The sequence below is a fragment of the Typopeltis vanoorti genome, chromosome 10, assembly GCF_054136105.1.
Source record: "Typopeltis vanoorti isolate ZY-2024b chromosome 10, IOZ_Tvanoo_1.0, whole genome shotgun sequence".
Taxonomy (NCBI): Eukaryota; Metazoa; Arthropoda; class Arachnida; order Uropygi; family Thelyphonidae; genus Typopeltis; species Typopeltis vanoorti.
The window spans coordinates 104,836,622-104,858,044 of NC_143558.1; the positions used below are offsets into that span (position 1 = coordinate 104,836,622).

At 36.4% G+C, this 21,423-nt stretch overlaps 1 protein-coding gene across 4 annotated transcripts in view; it reads left to right on the top strand.

The window, feature by feature from the left end:
* mv (lysosomal-trafficking regulator mauve) overlaps positions 1–21,423 on the top strand; it is a 1,073,830-nt gene that overhangs the window by 906,539 nt on the left and 145,868 nt on the right. The window lies entirely within an intron of this gene.

Here is a 21,423-nt window from a genome sequence, read left to right on the forward strand (position 1 = left end):
CTTCTCACTGCCCTGCTCACACTTTCCTCGTATAGCTTTTGGTGATGGCCTCTTGTTCCACCTATATCACTTTCTATGAAAAATCTCTTCCACATTATTCTTTCAACAACCCCTCACTAACTTTTATATTTCAATCATATCCCCCTCTCCTTCTATTCACAATACTCTGTGAGTTGCATTCCTTCAATCTGTACTCATATTCCACACTCACCAGACCTGACTTCAACTTCCTTGTCTGTACGCCAAGACATCCTCATCTCCATGAAAATCAGACAACCAAATCTGTATCCATATACAGCCTGATCAAAGCCTTATACATGGAAACCATAACCTTTTTTTGCCTCTGCATGTCAAAGTCCACCTCATCATTGCCATAATTCATTGTGATGTTCTTACAATTTTAGCAATGTGATAACTAAACTTCAAGTCTCTGTCCATCACTCCTGGATCCCTCATCTCTTCCCTTCTTCAAAATGTTCCTATTAATTGCATACTTTGCATCCCAACCTTGCCTACCAAATTTTAAGACCTTGCACTTTGCAACCTTAAACCGAAAATTCCATCCACTTTCCCACTCACATATTTTATTGAACCCCCCCCCCTTACAAAGCCACACCATCAGATCTGCTCATAATAGTTCTTCCTAAGTTTGTCTTTATCCATTAGGCCACAGATACAAGGAAAAAGAAGAGGAAGTCAAAGAACAGATTGGATGAGAAATATTAAAGACTGGACTTTTTGTCCTATGAAGAATGTAAAAGAGAAGCACAAACCATACATGGTGGAAGCTCATGGTAGTCAACCTCCTGGAAGGAGATGACATCTGACAAGAAAAGAAGAAGTTTGTCCTTCTATATTTGGTGGATGGGACTTCCATTGATGATACTGGTTCTTTTCATTCTTCCTCTTTTTTTTTTTTCATGTATTTTTCCCTCTGTTTCTCCTGAGTCTTTTTTACTATCCTGTCTTCCACATTACCATCACTATGAAGGAATGCCTTGCCACCTTGTTTACCATGTGGTGTGATCTGTGGATATTCTAGAAAGAGGTATCCTGGTAGTCTTGCACTACTTTGGCCTTCAGAACTTCTGAGCATTCCCGTGATCCACCAAGTGGGTTTGCTTGCAAGGGTCAAGAGTGCTACAGTAAGTCTCCTTTTCCACGGTCTGGAGACAGGGCCCAAGTCTTGCTGTGGTGCTCGTATTGTGTCAGAGGTAACCCTGGCATTCCACTCCCAATCACAGTCACCTGTTGTGGCTCTGTTGCCTCTGCCAGATGTGGTAGTAAAGAGCATGATAACCACTCTTGCTCTGCCAAGAAAGCCAAACTGTCAGGGAGATCATTGAGTGTGCTCCTGTGCATGTCAGATGGAAAGATGAGAAAGAAATACAAAAAAATAAATACAGAACAAATGATATCATATCAGGAAGCAAGAAGAAAGTTAGCCACCACCACCACACTTTCTCTGAGATCCTCTTTATGCTGAGAAGGTAACAATTAAGAAATTGTCAACAGCAACTCAAACTCATATGTCTATTCTGCCATTTGATAATAACACCATATCTGAACATTATTTAAATTAAGGAGATATTAAGTCCCACATTGTTTTGAATAAGAAACTCAAAGATTGGAATCAGAGAGTTTCATGCCGAATATAGTATAATAAACTATAAATAAAAGTATCGGCGACTACTAGCGTGAGCTAATGCAAGTAGGGCAACTCGGGCAACTCGCAACAAAGGTGGTAAAGTTCTGATCACTATTCTTGGTATTTTCCATAATGTAAAACACATTTCCTAGGAAATGTATGCTGTTATTACATTATGGTGGTAGTGTCGTGACGTTCTATTTTCATGTTGTGTTCTAATTTACCATCTAGTTTCAAGTCACTCTTATAATAAAACAACTAATTGCAAATTGATCACCGATCCAAAAGTAGGGAAATTTATAATTATACTGCGCCACCCTATTTTTAGATTAGTCTATATAAAATAGTAGGATCAATTCTTAATTAAGTTAGCAGTCTTCTCATTAGGCCGAATCATTTATTATTATTCTACTTGGGGCACCCGCAAGATTCGAATATTTATGAACGGTGCAATAAAAGGGAATTCAGGCAAATACAATATTTAGATTAACAAAGTAAAACATTTAATATATGATATATATATAACAAATACAAGAATTCTGCTTTAAAATGAAACAATACAATCAACTTAATACATCTTGCTAAGTCACTCATGCCAATTCAATGTTCTAAACTTTCACATACAATTTACAGCTTCAAAATCACAAGCTTTCTTAACTCAAGTTAATAAAACGAAACTTCTTATTTAATCAGACTCCACATATCTATCAGCTGTACTTAATGTTTAAATTCACAGGAAGCACTAATCAAGGTAGACAATATTCCAAGCAATTTTATTTCGGACTTTGAACTTCGAAGATATGTTAATGTTAGAATAAACAAACAAGTATGACTACTGTTACCAGATACAGTCTTCAATACATCAATTAATTGTGAGCACACTTATGAATTAACTTATTCACATTAGCGGAACACATTAATAAAAATTCTCCAACGATTTAACTGAACTACTGTTAGTTGCCCTTCACTAAAAAAAAAACACAATAAGGTACTGATATCCTTCCTTGTTTACTTTTCTACAACAAGTTAAGTTCATTATATTCTTCTCAGGGCAACACAGAATTAAGACGTAATCCAAGATTAACTGGAACTAATCAGAATTTCCCATTGAATGTCCAGTTCTTTATTTATCCAATTACGACATCAATTTTCCTCTATAACCACAGCTGATTTCACTTGCAGCTGAGTATAAGATTCACTGCGTTTTTTGCTCACTTCTAAATACTATGCTCTTGAATTTCTGCCCTAAAGAATTTATAATCTTTCTTTCACTTCTTTGCTTGTATCGTACCTTCCTTCAGGCTCCGCAAAACTCTTTTCTTTTTTCTATAAAATTCTTATTGCCTCCCCTTTCTACTTTCTGGTTCCAAGGTCACGCACTCTTCCACTCGTGCTTGTTTATTTCATGCGTCTCCATGACAACGCATGAACGTAAACATTTCGCTAATGTAATACAATGCTCTACTCTTACATAAGTGATTACATAACGTTACATTTTCACAAATAAGAATAAACAGAATATTTGAGCTACTTAATCAGCTCTTTCATTACGTATACAATTATTTATAATACACTTTTCGTTACTTTACATATATATTTAGTTATCATAAATTTCTACACATATTATTATTTAATAAATTAATAGTAGGTTAAGTTTAGAATAAATATTTAAATAGTAATCTTTAATTAAGGAACAATAAGTAATCTTTATACAAATCATGATTAATACATGATAAACAATGTTAAATGTGAATGAGAAAAAATAAATTACACAACGTAGTTTCATTCACAATTTAACAGTAGGTCACTACCTAGACTGCAGTTTCATCCTTTATTGAGGCTTCATCAGTGAGTAGAGTTGGTAAAGTTCTGATCGCTATTCTTGGTATTTTTCATAATGTAAAACACATTTCCTAGGAAATGTATGCTGTTATTACATTATGGTGGGAGGTCACTACCCAGACCAGTTTCAGCCTAGACCAAATTAATACCAAAGGGTATAGAGAAAAAAACTTATATACTCTGCTATACGAGTTGTCAAAAAGGTGCACCCATTAAGTTACTTAAATATAAAGAGACAATAGGCTTCATTTCAGCGATATAAACATTATTTAAATTAAGGGGATATTAAGTCCCACATTGTTTTAAAACTGAATAGGAAACTCAAAGATTGGAATCAGAGAGTTGCATGCCGAATATAGTATAATAAACTATAAATAAAAGTATCGGTGACTACTAGCATGAGCTAATGCAAGTAGTCCAAGTACGTAGTACAAACTCGGGCAACTCGCAGCAAAGGTGGTAAAGTTCTGATCGCTATTCTTGGTATTTTCCATAATGTAAAACACATTTCCTAGGAAATGTATGCTGTTATTACATTATGGTGGGAGGTCACTACCCAGACCGGTTTCAGCCTTTATTGAGGCTTCGTCAGTGAGTAGCTAGACCAAATTAATACCAAAGGGTATAGCGAAAAGAACTTATATACTCTGCTAGTATATAAGTTCTTTTCGCTATACCCTTTGGTATACTCTACTCTGCTAGTATATAAGTTCTTTTCGCTATACCCTTTGGTATACTCTACTCTGCTAGTATATAAGTTCTTTTCGCTATACCCTTTGGTATTAATTTGGTCTAGCTACTCACTGATGAAGCCTCAATAAAGGCTGAAACCGGTCTGGGTAGTGACCTCCCACCATAATGTAATAACAGCATACATTTCCTAGGAAATGTGTTTTACATTATGGAAAATACCAAGAATAGCAATCAGAACTTTACCACCTTTGCTGCGAGTTGCCCGAGTTTGTACTACGTACTTGGACTACTTGCATTAGCTCACGCTAGTAGTCGCCGATACTTTTATTTATAATAGATTTAGTTTAATCCTTTATCCCAGTGAGAGCAAACAAAGTTTGCGCCTGAAAATATCTTCAGGACTAAATATAGTGTTGTACTATCTTATCCAGTAAGTAGTGCAACACCAGTTGTTGCACTACTTACTGGATAAGATAGTACAACACTATATTTAGTCCTGAAGATATTTTCAGGCGCAAACTTTGTTTGCTCTCACTGGGATAAAGGATTAAACTAAATCTATTATAGTCTAACCTAGTGATAAATAAATTTTCAACACTTTTATTTATAGTTTATTATACTATATTCGGCATGAAACTCTCTGATTCCAATCTTTGAGTTTCTTATTCGGTTTTAAAATAATGTGGGACTTAATATCCCCTTAATTTAAATAATGTTTATATCACCGGAATGAAGCCTATTAGCACTTTATATTTAAGTACCATATCTGAACTTTGTGATCGTGACTTTCTCTGTTGAGCAATCAATCGCATGATTGATGGTTCCATTCGATAAAAACCTCTTGTGAAAAAAATCATGACAAAGATATCACTTATAAACAAGCCATCAGTTCCTTCCCACAGAAGAAATGGATACTTCGGTATCCACTGAAAGTAACGTGACATCCAAAATTGTACTGGATGTTTTTCCAGGGGAAGAGATGGACACTGGTCATCCATACCTCCCAAAATCTAATAAGAAATATAAACCTGACAAGGGTAAGTCCTCAACTTCCTAGAAATCAGACAAATCTATGAAGCATAAACAATTTCAGAACTTTCTTTGTATAAACGTTCATGTTTAAATAAAGATCTATGTAAAAGTTTAGCCTTTTCCCAATGGATCCTATGGTTTGGATTTTCAATTCCGTGTTGAGAGAGGCCAGATTTCTGCAGTTTAAAAAGACGAATGTGGTCTTGATGTTGCGAGATGCGTTTCTGAACAGACCTACCTGTCTGTCCAAAGTAAGATAATTTGCATGAGCATGGAATCTCATAAACACCAGGTAACATCAAGGGTGAGAATTTGCCCTTAGGAGAAGGTAATAAGTTGTAAATTTGGTTGATAGGTTTGTAAGTAATGTTCAATGTAAGTAAGAAAGTTTGGAATTGTAAATACAAACCATAGGATCCATTGGGAAAAGGCTAAACTTTTACATAGATCTTTATTTAAACATGAACGTTTATACAAAGAAAGTTCTGAAGCCCTACTACACAGACCAAACCTAAACTGCAACGACGTTCTTACTATTCCTAAAGTATGGGAAATTATCATACAAAATTGTGTTAAATAATTAACTTTTTTTTTTTTTTTCTTGTATTACTTTAGCACGTTATGCACGTTTCAAGAGATTCTATTGTAATCATGCACCCTAACTGTATGTTATTCCTATATTTGTTTAAATACTGTACTGATGATGTCCTAAGATACTTAGGATGAAATATTTACAATTAAATAATTTTCACTGTGGTTTATACGTGTGTTTCTTCTAATTATGAATGCACCACAGGTTTCGTTATTTAAAAAAAAAAAAAAAAAAAATCTTGGAATTAATGGTAAAAGCAAGGCTTCTCTGGTACTTAGAAAGCAACAAACTTCTTTCCAATATGCAATGTTGCTTTCATAGGCATCCGATCAACCTTGGACCGTTTGTTCCATTTAGAAACACATAGAAGAGACACTTTCCTGAAACGAGAACATGTGGTTTCAGTGTTCTTCAACAATCAAAAGCCTATGACACAGCCTGGAAATACAGCATATTAAAAGAACTGTTTAATCTTGTCTGGAGGGGAGAGGATTCTTGTTGTTATTAAGAACTTTCTATCTAGCCATATGTTCCAAATCCAAGTGGGAAGCATGTTATCTTAGCCATATCAAGAAGAGGAGGTTCCTCAAGGCTCTGTCTTAATTGTGACCCTCTTAACTATTAAAGTGAACTCAGTTACTGAACAGCTTCTTCACAGAGTAGGCAGTTGCCTTTATGTCAAAGATTTTGCAATTTAATGTCACTCTTGCATTATGAGGGTCACTGAAAGACAACTTCAACAAGCAATTGATCGTGTCTCATCATGGGCTCTTTGTCATAGGTTCAGGTTATCTGCTGGAAAAAAACATCTGTGTACACTTCTGCTGAAAATGCACTCTTCACCCCCAGAGGCCAGGTTTTTGGGACTCATCTTTGATAGAAAGCTAACTTTCATCACGTATATATCATCTTTGGATAAGTGAAAAAAAAAGCATTGAACATCCTCTGCACTCTATCCTCTACTGAATGGGGTACTTATCAATGTTCCTTCCTCTCTATTTATTGTGCACTTGTACATTCAAAGCTTGACTATGGGCTCCAGGTTTACAGTTCTGCAAGGGAGAGCACACTCCAGTGGTTTGACCCAATCTATCATTAGTGTATCTGATTAGCTACCAGTGCTTTTTTGCATATCCCCTGTTTAAAGCCTTTTATACCCTAAGAAAAAGTTCCTTTATGCCCTAAAAATAAATTCCCTTCCAGATCATCATACATGAACTAGTCTCTTTTCTCTATCTACTCTTTGGGGTCCTGTATCACACATCAGACTGCCATCCATCTTTTTGGTATGTGTGTTAAAGAGACTATGGAAGCTATTCCTACAAATGTCGACACATTACCTGCACCAAACAAAACTGCTTTCCTCCATAGCTGGCTTGCAGATTATCCTGCAACCTCTCACTTTGTCAACTACAGAAGTCTCATACACCCTCATCTGTTTACCTTCAGTTTTTCAATGCACAGAGACCAGCCCACTCTGATTTCTTGCTCATCTATGCCAATGGTTCAAGATCAGAGATCTCTTATGAAACACAGTGCTGTTGTCTCAGCACTGTGTTTCATAACATTGCAATCCCTAACCATATCCCACTTGATTGCAGTAACTATATAACAGAGTTGCATGCCATTCAGCTCATACCAAACATTTTTGGTATGAGCTGAATTTTTGAGTTTTTTACAGGCTATTTCCTCTCCAGTGTATAATCCACATCCAGTGCTTGGTGTGAGGTGCTTCAACTCTTTTACAAAAAATAAAGACCCTTAATTTCAATGTTCAGTTGTGTTGGATTCCCAGTCACATTGGAATTAAGGGAAATGACATCGTAGACACAGCTGCTAAATCATCTAATGCTTTTTTGACATACTCTTTGATGGTCCCTCATTCATTCATATTCATATATTGACTACACACACAGGTTATAAAATCAGAGTTAATTGCCCAATGGCAATATTAATGGTAAAGGTTTGTTTGCCTGTTCTGCCAAACAAACTGCATGAGATTAAGCCTGAAATTAAGCACTGGCAGTCTACTCAATGTAGGAAAAGAAGAGAGGAAGTTGTTCTTGCTAGGTTCCACATATATCACAGTCATATCACACATTCTTATTTACTACCCACCTATGTGCAGGAAATGCAACATCCATCTTACCATTAATCTTATTCTGGTGGAGTGAGAGTGCTTCACAGAGGATTTAAATTATATTTTTAATTATTAGGCTGAGCCCTATACACTCAGTCTGATAACATCTGACTCAGACAGATTGGGTGATGTTTTCAGATTTTTACAAATCATTTTCTTTATTCAAATCCATTTGATTATGGAATTGTTTATATGTAAATAACACATTGTAGAAGATATTTACATTTTATTTATTCCTTTATCTTCTTATAACTTTGTATATATATTTGACATTATTCACTAATTTATTTCATTGTGACTATTTATTATGTATTTACCTATCAAGTCCTTACTGTCAGATGTACAACATTTGCAAAACATAGCCTAGTATGAGCATGTAAATTATAACCTTTTTTTTTAAGCAAAACTGGAAAACTGAATTTTGGGAAATTTAATAGACAAAGGAAATTTCAGACTTTTCTTTTTGTACCTGTCACATATTCAGTAGAGTACTGTTAATGTTGTCCCTAGTATTACTTAGCAAAATGACACGTACAAGGGTAGTCTGAAAAGTTCTCAGCCTCGATGATTTTTTTTTCTAAGTTGGTACAACTATCATAAGCATCCATGTGAAATTGCAAGTCATTCTATGAAATACTTTGTTTTATACTGCTGTCTGAAGCAAAAGTGTTATCTGTATCCCTTGAAATGGATAAAATTGAGTATCGTGCAGTTGTAAAATTCTTTGTAAAAGAAGGTTTAATGCCAAAAGAAATTCATCAACATTCATAAAAGTTTATGGGCACTCTTCTCCTTCGTTTTCAACAATTAAGAAATGGGCTGCCGAGTTTAACACATGAATCATCTTCATGGCTGTATCAACCTTGAAGATGATTCATGTGAAGTATGTCCAAAAAGTGTAGCAACACCAGAAATTATTGATCAAGTGGACAATATTCTATTGGATGACCAGCGAGTCAAAGTGCGTGAAATTGCTGAGACTAGAGGCATTTCAAAAGAACATGTAGGATATATTTTGCATGTAGAATTGCAAATGAAAAAGCTTTGCACAAGATGGATGCCATGCTTGCTCACAGCAGATCAAAAACGCACTCGCATGAAAATCTCTGAACAGTGCTTGGAGTGTTTTGACAAGAATAAAACTGATTTTGTGTATCGATTTATTACTATGGATGAGACTTGGATTCACCATTACACACCAGAATCCAAACAGTAGTCAAAACAGTGGACAGAAGCCAGTTGTTCAATGCCAAAGAAGACAAAGTCAGTTCCATCAGCAGGAAAGGTCATGGTATCGGTGTTTTGGGATGCTAAAGGCATTTTGTTTATTAATTATCTTGAAAAGAGTAAAACAATAACTGGGGAATATTATTCCGATCTTTTAACCAGACTAGAAAAAACCCAGTTTGCAGAAGAAAGAAATCATCCTTCATCAGGACAATGCACCTGCCCACAAAGGTGTTTTGGCAATGGGAAAATTAAGGGATCTGCACTATGAATTGCTGGAACATCCACCCTATAACCCAGATTTGTCTCCCTGTGACTTCTAACTTCCCAAAACTAAAACTTTTCCTCACTGGTTAGCGTTTTTCTTTGAATCAAGAGATGATTGCAGCTGTAAAGGGGTATTTTGCAGATCTTACTGAGAACCACAACAGAGATTGGATAACGGTGCTGGAACATCGCTGGAATAAATGTATTAGTCTTAGGGGAGATTATGTTGAAAAATAAAACTAATTTTGAAATTATAAATTCGAAACAAGTTTAAAAATATTAATCATAAATAGTATGCTTAACTTTTTAACATTTCTTTTCAGATTTTATTTAATCTAAAATAGATATTAAGATTTCATTTACAATAACTAATGAAAATGTACTTGATTTATTATTATTATTATTATTATTATTATTATCATAAGACCCTGTAGAGTCAAAGACTCATCTAGATGGTCCCTTTATCAAATACACAGCTCATCATTGTGGCTTGGCAGTGGTTTTCCCCTTCAGGCATTTCTGACCCTAGGTGACTTTGTAGGCATTTCCCACAAAGTGTTCCTGGTGAGATTTTTACAGGGTAGCTCACCATTGCTTCCTCTCCTCCTCCCCTCAAATTTTATCCAGGCTCAGTACTGGCATTTGGGATGGGACATATTCATGACTGAATCCACGTGTGTGTGTGTGTGTGTGTGTGTGTGTGTGTGTGTGTGTGTGTGTGTGTGTGTGTGTGTGTGTGTGTGTGTGTGTGTGTGTTCACGGAGCTGGTTTGCCTGTGCTGGAATGAAAAACCTGAGTTTCTGGGTGAAAAAACCCCCTATCTCCATATGAGACTGGCTAACTCACCTTTTATCAAAAGAGGTCAGATGAAGGTCCTCATGTCACTGACGGGAATCGAATCTAGGTCTTTCCAACCAAATGGCTTCGTCTATACTGATTGAGTTATGGAAGCTCATACTTTGGCTTAAACACATTCAGATTCTCTGAAGACACCATGCACTAAGGCAAGGTATTCCAATCATTCTTTTCAAATAAAGAGTTTTCAGAACTTGATAAGCTAAAGTTATATCCATACTCTTAATAGTGAACCCAAAGATTTGACTAATTCTAAATCAATAGTTTGCTCACTTTTTATTATTAGTATTATTACTACAGACCTCTATGGAGTCAGAGAGGCTACATATCACCCACATGACCTTTTCTTCTTGATTTTTTTCAGAATACCTGCACTTGTGACTTCCAAAGGCAAACCACTTCAATCATGCACTACTTTATGTCATGTTGGGATGGAAGTTAAGAGTAGTGTTGAATAGCAATAGAAAGGAGGATAGAAGTGGCAGTTCAAGAATAGGAAATGATTACAATAGTAAGTAACCTTGATGTTAATAAGGCTGTGGGAGTGGATGGTATATTTACTACATATATTATGGGAATGTGTGGAAGAACTGGTCATGCCTTTGACTTGGTTGTTTAATCTGGCATCAGGAACAGTCCCAGAGGAATGGAAGAATTAGAAATAGTGCCACTGCATAAGGGAGAATCCAAATCAGCATTGTGAAATTAAAGGCTAGTGTGTGTATATATATATATATATCAAGTGTAATGGTGAAGGTGTTAGAGAGACTGATAAGAGACAGAAAAAGAAACCTGGTTTGATGAGAATGGAAATCCTTCAAGGGAGTAACATGGGTTTGTTAAGGGGAAGCCATGCTTTAGTAACTTGGCTCCATTTTATAATGGGATGACCAGTGTAGGACAGAGGATATGCATATACAGTGATTTGTCTGGATTTGCAAAAGCATTTGATCTAGTACTGCATGATAAACTACTATTGAAATGGAGTAGGATGTGGATTGATAGTCATTTGAGCTTAGTTACAAGGATTTTTGACTGAAAGGAGCTAGTAAGTTGTATATTAGGGGTGCAGAGTTCTGAATAGCAAGGAGAAAATTGGGGTACTACAGGGTTTGTTCTGGGACCACTGCTGTTGAATTTGTATATCAGTGATACAGTTCATAGTGTGAAAGGAGATATTCAGTTGTTTGCTTATTATGCTCAGTTAGGAAGAGCACTGTCAGGAAGTTATGACATGGTGATGTTACAAGAGGATTTCAATAGGTTGATGCTTTTGGCTGAATAATGGGGGATGTCATTTTGGTATTGCCAAGTGTAAAGTTATGTACTTCAGCCAGTGAAGATGGAATGAGGATTCCCATATCTTGGAGGGATCTTGATGGATAAGGAACTGAAGTTCAGTGGACACATCACGAATGTGTTAAGGGTTGCTCAGAAAATCGCTGCTATAATGCAAAGAATGCTGACATACATGGATAAGGAGGTGATAGTCACTGTATAATATGGCTCATTTAGATTTCTATGGCAGATTCCAGAAACACAAAAATCACAGATTTGGTCACCTGGCTATATTGGTGATAAGGAAACATTGGAGAGAGTTCAGAGATGAATTAGGACTCTGGAATATTGAGAGAATCTGATTTTCAGAGCCTGGCAGTTAAGAGAAGGAGAGGTGATATGATGGTTGGGTGGAGAGCTTTGTTGATTTTGTTAAGAGGAATGCCATTGGCTAAAAATGTGTCCTGGATGTGACTGATTTCAGTTGAGAGGCTAATGTGGTCTAGCTCTGTTTGTTAATGTTTTGAAAACATTATACTGCTGGAAGGAATAGTTGTGTAATAAGTGGTGGATGTACTTTCCAATGTCAGTGGTTTTCCATTTGGTAGCAGGATAACTAGAGTTTCAAGACAGAACAGACAGATATTGTTTTCCTTTTAAATAGTGATAGAGATCACCAGTTGTTGGCTGTTGAAGTGTGCTAAAGATGTTTCTAAAATATCCTCATCTTGTGGACAAATGAAGAACATCTTGTCAACATAGCATAGTTTACAAAATTTTACATGTAAAGTTTGGCAAGAAGGGGAGGGAGCCCATCACTGTGCTTTCAACCTGCTTGTAGGCTTTTCCCTGCCAGATAAAATAGCCAGATTGCATGGTGAAGGAGAAGAAGGCTGATATGTCTAGGAGAGTCTGAATGAGTTCTGAGGTGTCTTTTTCATCCAACCCAACTCCTCCCAAAATCCAGAACACAAAAAAAAAAAATCATTGCCAATACCTACATCTGGGGCACCCCAGAAAAAATTGCATACATTCTTAAAATATATAACACAGATATATGGGTCTTACCAAAATTAGCTACCTTTATCCCCTTGCCTAAGGATCTTCTCCACCATCTAGACCATTGTAGAACAAATGAGAAGATCTGCCAGTAATCATCTAGACAAACACTAGAATCATTCTGGCATGGCAGACAGTACTATCAATACTGATCACTCGATTTAATGTAAAAATTCTTACCTCCTATACAGAAACAGATTTAAATTATAGAAACTTTCTGGAATCTGCTATAACAGTCCTCAAACTTTAAAAAAATTTTTCCATCACATTGCCAAAAATCTGGGAACCCATCATTTTGAGACCTTCAGCGAGTGTATCACTGCACCCATAGAGAGCACTAATTGGGACTTTAGGAGCCCTCCTTTTACACAATACAGTCTGTGTTTGTCTCTTTTGTGTTTTGTGTGTGTGTGTGTGTTGAATAATAGTGGCCAATTCAGCATAGCACTGTCCATGAAAGTATCTGTAGAAGAGGCACAAGGCAGAAACTTGAACATTTATGAGAGAGGGATTGAAGTGGGTATGTGAGAGAGTGGTCATTAATTAGCTGGATTTCCCTCTTCTGGACAATCTTAGAGAGGATTTTGGTGCACTACCCCAAATATGGAAGCAATATTTCATGGCTGGATAGATTTGAGTTTGCCCATGAAGATGACTTGATGACCAAGACAAAATATTGGCTTACTAATCTAATTAGCTAAATAAATTTAGTTAGTTATTAGCTTCAGGTGTCTCTTTTACCACTTAACATTGACATGAGTGATAATCAGTGTCCAAGCATCCATACCAGATTATGGATTTGATTATAAAATTATCTGGTGATGATGTCTTAGGAGCCTCCATAGCTCAGTCGGTATAGACGAAGCCCTTTGGTTGGAAAGACCTGGGTTCGATTCCCGTCCATAATGTGAGGAACCTTTATCTGTTCTTTTTCGACTAAAGGTGAGTTAGCCACTAACCCTCTACCTCCATATGAGATAGAGGATTTTTTCACCTGGAAACTCCAGTTTTTCATCCCTCAGAACAGGCAAACCAGCCCATGAACACACATGGATCTAGTCAAAAAATACATACTTAATCCCTGACTAGGAGGGCTCAATCAGTCCTAAGGGATGATCGAGAAATGGGGGGACCCCCGCACAAATAAATAAATAAAGATGTCTTAGAAATAACATTCTTTTTTTCATTTCAAGAATGTTCTGAAACCTAAATTAAAAATTACTGTCCATAAAAAGGATATTGGTACAATCAACATAGAGGTATTAGAGCTATTACAAGAGCTTCATTTGAACATTTCAGCGAGATTAGATGGTGCACTGTATAATATGCATGAGAGTTAGTATGACCTTGAACCAATTATGCAGCATTTAATTTTCAGTACATGCATGATTCTTGATGTGTGAAAGGTGAGCAAGATAATTTCATTAATATAAGGGTTGGGCTATGACTGATGCAACAAATTATACACCAGTCAGTATCGCCGGTGTAATCATCAAAATTCTGGAAAGGCTGATTAGAGATCACATCAGAAAGTGGGTAGATAGCACATTGATCCTCTACAGAGAACAGTTTAGCTTTTTTAAGGTAGTTTTGCTTTAGAAATTTGCTCCAGTTCTTTAATAGAGCAAATTTCTAATGCAAAACTTTAGCAAATCTGAATAAGGAAAATTAATACAAAGCATTTGAGGGATTCTGCATGAGAGGTTGTTTTATAAGCTGAAAGGGGTGAGAATGCAGAACAGACTAGTGATGTGGATCAGAGAATTGCTGACCAACAGGTATCAGCTAGTAATGTGTAGAGGTGCTAAGCTAAGCCTAAGAGAAGGAGAGTAATTAGTGGTGTGACACAGAATTCTATTTGGGCTATTCTTGTTTAACTTGTGTATTAACAATATTAGGGATGGCCTTAGTTTCAATGGAAAATGCATAACTCTGCACTTGGAAACAACTGACACTCATTAACATCTGCCTCTAGAATTTGTTCTTTTCAAGTCAGCCTACAGAGACTGTGCATCACATATGCACAACTTGGCATTATAAACATTTCAAGCAGACCATTATGGAAGTGGAAGTGTGTTGCTATTAGTTAGTGAGATGATGGTGGAGAGAGAGAGAGAGAGAGAATTAATGTTTAATGGCCATGTTGCTAAGTAGTTAAGACATCACATCAAATTGTTACATAATAGATAATCACTATTCAAGTGATACACAATAGTCCACTAATGATAGTTAATGGACTATTGTGTATCTGGACTGTATGCAGATATAGATATGTTCACCTGAGTTCCAATGAGATAAGCAGACAATAGAAAATATTCAGTAGCAGGAGCTGAGATAACTGGCCATAATTCTGCATATAGTGACAGATTGATAGAATCTGCTCTTCAAAATTGGAAGAATAGACAGAGAAAAGGAAATGTGATAAAAACATACAGGTGAAAGTGGGGATTTTACAATTTAAGCTTCAGTTTATTGCATTTCCAATAATTCCATGCAGATAGTCTGTCCATTACTTTCTTGGTCAACCAATTGATCTTTTTGTATTTAATTTCCAGTTGCTTGCTAGTTATTTATTTATTTTTATTCCGTTCCAGTCTTCCCTCTTTTATCCGTGTGTTTATGAATTGTAATTGACATTCTTCATAAATGTTTTCATTTTTCCTTTTCTTTCAAATTTGTTTTGTTAACTTTTTTTTTAATGTTTATATTGTTATGCATGTTATACTTAACTGCTGTTTTTGATGTTTCTATTCTTGTTTCACATATGTACATCAATATTGGTCGGACTATTGATTTATATATCCTTACTTTTGTTTCTTTTGTTAGATCTTTATTTTTCATATAGTTTACACATCCTGATATTATATTTGCCTTCAGGGATTGTTCTTCTTGTGTTATATTTTCACTATTCATTATTCCTAGGTGTTTAAATTTCATTACTTATTCCAGTATTTCCATAGTCCTAATTTACATCTGATAAGTTCTTTTGCATTTACCATTGTTTTTGATTTTTCTGTTGATGTTTGCATGTTAAATCTGTTGGAGTTTTACCAACTGCATATCCAGCCAAATTTACATTTCCCTTTTTTAATTTTTATTTCATTTAATTTCTGTTTCTTAAATTCTGTTATTACTTAATCCATGATTATGTTAAATAAAAAATGACTTAAAGTATTACCTTGTCTGACCTCTTTCTTTATAGATTTTTTGTGTATATGTGTATTTGTCTAAACATAGATACAAATGAAATTTTTGCAGCTCATGACAGGTGAGGGAAGAACTAGGATAATCCCTCAAAGCTCACTAATACCTATCATATATCTCTTTGGCAAACATAGTCAAAGAGACATATGGTAAGTACTTGGTTAGGAGTGATTAAAAAGAGTCCTTTTATCGTCACTGTGGCTCCACAAAGTGTCAAAGGATACTTTGAGGAGCCACAGTGATGATAATTAGCTGAAGAAAATCTGATGAATGTTAATTCAGTCTTGCCCATAACTTACAGTTGAAACAGTTAAACATCCAAAAATGATTTCAAAACCTGTAGAAAAACTAGAAAAATATCAATTGTTCTACATCTACCTTAATTATGAAAGAAATATTAGACTTCAGAGAAAATGGAACCATAAAATAGATACCTGTTTTAGTCTCTTCAATACTTCAAGCAGAGCTTCAAGTTTTAGTCCTCTTCCAATACTTTGAGGAGATCCGTATATGATTACAGATCTTAAATTTCAGTAACCAATTATATATTTAGTTTAATCCTTTAGCCAAGTGTAAGCAAACAAAGTTTGCACTGAAGTATTTTCAGGACTAGGGCTACTTGTGACAAAGGTGTTATAACTTCTCATCACTTGCTTAGTATCCCATAACTATGGATATGGATATGTATAATGCTATGCTTTATGGGACGGGTCACTACCCAGACTGGTTTCGACCTTATTGAGGTCTCATCAGTGGGAGCCAGACCCAGAGTTGGTGATACCAAGGTGGAAGCAACACAAAAGCCATACTTCCATATACCAGTTGCCAAAAGATGTCACACCATATTATTAAAATTCTCTGGATTAGAGATAGTTGATGGAAGTTTTTTCACTTGGTTATGCTAACAATTATATATTTGATTTAATCCTTTATCCAAGTGTAAGCAAACAAAGTTTGCACATGAAGTATTTTCAGAACTAGGGCAACTCGTGACAAAGGTGGTATAACTTCTCATCACTTGCTTTAGTATCCCATAATAATGATAATTAGCTGAAGAAAATCTGATGAGGAATGTTAATTCAATCTTGCACATAACTTACAGTTGAAACAGTTAAACATCCAAAAATAATATGCCAGAAGGGTAACGAGTGTGGTAAGAAAAGCAAAAGCGGATTATGAAAGAACATTAACCATGCAGACTAAAGAGAATCCCAAACAGTTTTTTAGATATGTGCAAGTAAAAGAAAAACTGTATATGGCAGAATGATTTTAAAGAATGCCGATGGTAGGGAGGTAACCGAATCAGTTGATATAGTGGAATTACTGAGCGAGCACTTTGCAAGTATATCATCCAGGTGGTGACATTGCAGGAATGAATGAACCAATAGCTTATATGGAAATCGTGGTGAATGAAGTTGAGGTGAATGGTCTATTACAAAACCTCAATGTCAATACATCTGTGGGATTGGATGGTATACCAGCTCGTGTCGTACGTGAAGCGGCTAAAGAATTGTCAGTGCCCTTGACCATTTTGTTTAATTTGAGTCTCGAGTCTAGGTTAGTCCCGAGGGGATGGAAAGAGGGGAAATTAGTTCCACTGCATGAAGGAGGTTCAAAGACTGCTGTTGTAAATTACCGACCGATCAGCATATCAGGAATCGTTGTCAAGGTCTTGGGGAAAATACAGGATTGGATAGATGAAAATTTGATACTCTATGGGGGACAACATGGTTTTGTGAAGGGTAGACCATGCCTCAGTAACTTGTTCACGTTTTATGACACAGTGACTGCTGAACTGGATAAAGGTAATGGGTTTACAGTGATTCTACTGGACATTGCTAAGGCCTTTGACAGGATACCACATTTAAATCTAATCAGTAAACTGCAGCATATGGGAGATGGATATAGGGTTGGTGAGATGGATAGGAGGGTGGCTGATGGAGAGATATCAGAGAGTGGTTTATTCAGGAGTAGAGTCCAAAAGATGGCTTGTGACTAGTGGTGTGCCACAGGGTTCTGTTCTTTGACCACTATTGTTCAATTTGTTCATTAACGATATAGGAAAGGATCTGAGAGGAAGTGTCCATTTGTTTGCTGATGATGCAAAGTTGGATAGAGCAATAGTGAGTGCACAGGATGTCAAAATTTTGCAGGATGTTTTGGATAGTTTGGAGGACTGGGCTAAGAAGAATGAATGTCAATTTAATGTGGCAAAGTGTAAGGTTATGCATTTTGGGGGTGAAAAGATTGGCAGCAGTATATCACATTGGTGGAACCATACTCCAAGAGATTGACAAGGCCAGGGATTTGAGAGTGTTGGTGGATAGGGAGTTGAAGTTTAGGGGGCACATTTATGAAAGCCATCTTCTTCATCTGCGACTGGTCAGTTAATTAGTGATCACCAGTATGGATTCTTTCATTCCTATTATACAACAGAGTTCCTTGCTGACTCTATGTACCTTTCAGTAAAAGTCGTAGAAAGACTTGAAGGAACTCATGTGGTTGCTCTTGATAATTCCATGGCATTTTATCAAGTCTTGAGTCTTTTTCTTATTTTCCTTTATCCTCTTTCCATCCTCTGCCAGATATAGGCCTTACCTTTAACTTTCCAGTCCTTTGTGTTCTTAACCAGTGTCCTTCATCTCATGTCAATCCTTTGTAGATCATTGCCTGCTTTGTTCTTTGGAACCTTTTCTTCTCTTTCCTTCTTTTGGTATCCACTCTGTGCTTAATTTTTCCTTTTTTCTTCTTTTAATCTTCTAATTGGCTAACTCATCTCCATTTACATGTTTTGCAATACTTCACAGTATCCTCTACTCCAGTCATCTTTCTCTAATTTTATTATTTCCAATTCCATCGCTCTCTCTCTCTTTGTTATGCAGAGCATTTTTTTCACCAAGACTCTTTTGGTCATGTGCAACCTATTTTTAGTCATTTTACATGTCTCACTTGCATAGGCCAACAATGAAATAATGCATATATTAAATTAAATTATTTTTCCTTAAAACTAACTAAATGTCCAAGATAAATATAGTCGCCCAAAATGTCTGTAGGATCACCTTCTACTTTTAGTTCAGTTTAATATGAATTTGTTTTGTTTTAGTTAATTTTTGAAACTTTTTTTTTTCCCTGCTTTCTCTCTTAAGGTCATTTAGCATCTCCTCAGCAGCTTCTTTATTTTTTTGCTAACAAAACAATATCATCTGAAAAAAAGTATTGATATTTTTCCATTGATGTTAATTCCACATAGTTTTTCCATAAGACATTCCAAAAGATCTCCTTCTAATGTAACAGAAACTATACTGGCTGTGCTGTTGAGATCTCATATACTTTGCTAGGATAGCTGATATAAAGGTAATATGATTTTAATGAAAAAAGACGGTAGATTGGTAACTGATGCAGAGGGCATAGTTGAGATATTTAGTGAACAATTCATCAGGATGTTTCATCCTCATCAGTATGAAGTTATGAGCTCAAGTATAGAGGAAGTGGGAGAGGATGGCGTACCTATGTGCCAGCAGAAGGTATATGAGAAATTAAGGCAGTAGAATTGGATGACATCACCGCTTGTCTTAAAGTAATGTTCAAGGGATTTTGTGTCAGTCTTGGTTTTAATAAGAGTCTTAGAGCAGTACAGATCCCAAGGGAGTGGAAAGAAGGTAAAACTTTTCTACTTCACGAAGGTGGTGATTATGCTGTGATCACAAATTATAGGCAAATCTATATATCTGGAGTTCTGGTTAAGATGTTAAGAGGTTAGTGAGAGCTAGGATACAGAAAGTGAGTTAATAAAAGCAGTATTCTCTATGATTGTCAGCATGGATATGTTAGGGAAGTCATGTTTCAAAATTTGCTTATCTATACGTATGTATAACAAGGTGAAAAATACATGGGAGACACACATTCAGTGGTATACTTGATTTTGAAAAGGCTTTTGATAGATTGCCACATGACAAGCTGGTAACTAAATTGAAACAAATGGGATTGAGTAACAGACTAATGAGTTTAGATAGGTTACTGGCTATAAAATATGTATCAGCAAGTTTTATATGGGAGTGCAGTATCTTGAAAGAGGAAAGTCACTAGTAATGTGCTGCAGGGATCTTTTTTTGAGGTCACTGTTGTTCACTTATATATTAATGATATTGGGATGAGTTTAACTGACGATATGCAACTGTCTGCAGATTATGCAAAATTGGGGAGAATAATGCAAAGTTGAACAGATGTTTTGGCTTTAAAGGAGGATATGCATAGATTGCGTGAATAGGCAGGTAATTGGAACTATCAGTTCACTTGTGCAATAATAGTCTTATTGCACAAGTTGCAAAGTCATCACATTGGATTATGACAATGATGCAGAAAACTTTGATGTGCAGACAAAGGTTATAATTCTGTTGTATGAGGCGTTGATCATGCCTCATATGACTTATGCACAGATTTAGTCACTTGTTTTCATGGTGATGAGGATATATTACAGGGGGCCTAAGGTAGTAACTGGTTGAATGTTGGGTATAAAGGCAAATGATAGAATGCAAGTAGCAGAGCCTTGTGAATAAAAGTAGGAGAAGGGATATGATTATTATTATTATTATTATTATTTTCGGGCTACTCCAGGGAGTCCTTAGACTCATTGAGGGAGGCCCTAAACATCATGTCCACACAACTATACGACATTCTCACAGTATCTATCATACTTTGCCTTGAACTCGCTCACTGTCATAGCACCCACAACAGACTCTGGCAGCTTATTTCACTCATTTACCACTCTAAAAGTAAAGAACCGAGCTCTAACACCACTGCTAACTACACTCTTGCCCAGCTTCCATAGGTGTCCCCTAGTTCTCCCACCACCAGTCCTGATCTCAAAAATATCCTCTGAATTAATCTTATAGAATCCTTTTAGCAATTTCAATGTCTCAATCATATCTCCCCTTTTCCGCCTATCAACCAGTTTCTGCAACCCACAAATCTTCAACCTGTTCTCATATGGTTCATTCCATAGACCTGCTATCATCTTAGTCACTCGCCTCTGGATCCTCTCCACCTCCTCCCCATCAAGAAGGAACCGAGGTGACCAAATCTGGGTACAGTAGTCAAGATGAGGTCTTATCAAGGCTCGGTACAGAGGTACAATAACTTGCTTGTCTCTGCTCGTTAAGGTATTTTTCAACAACCAAGTGAGTTGATGAGCTGATTTAGCTACTTTCGCAATGTGCCCCCTAAATTTCATCTCCCTATCCACCAACACTCCCAAGTCCCTGGCCTTATCAATCTCTTGGAGTACAGTTCCGGAGTACAGTTCCACCCATGTGGTATACTGCTGCTAATCTTTTCACCCCAAAATGCATAACCTTACATTTTGTCACATTAAATTGACATCCATTCTCCTTAGCCCAGAACTCCAATCTATCTAAGTCATCCTGCAAGACTTTGACATCTTCTGCATTCGCTATCGCCCTCCCCAACTTTGCATCATCAGTGAACAAATGAACTGTTCCACTTAGATCCTTCCCTATATCGTTAATGAACAGATTAAACAGCAGTGGTCCAAGAACAGAACCCTGCGGCACCCCACTAGTCACAGGC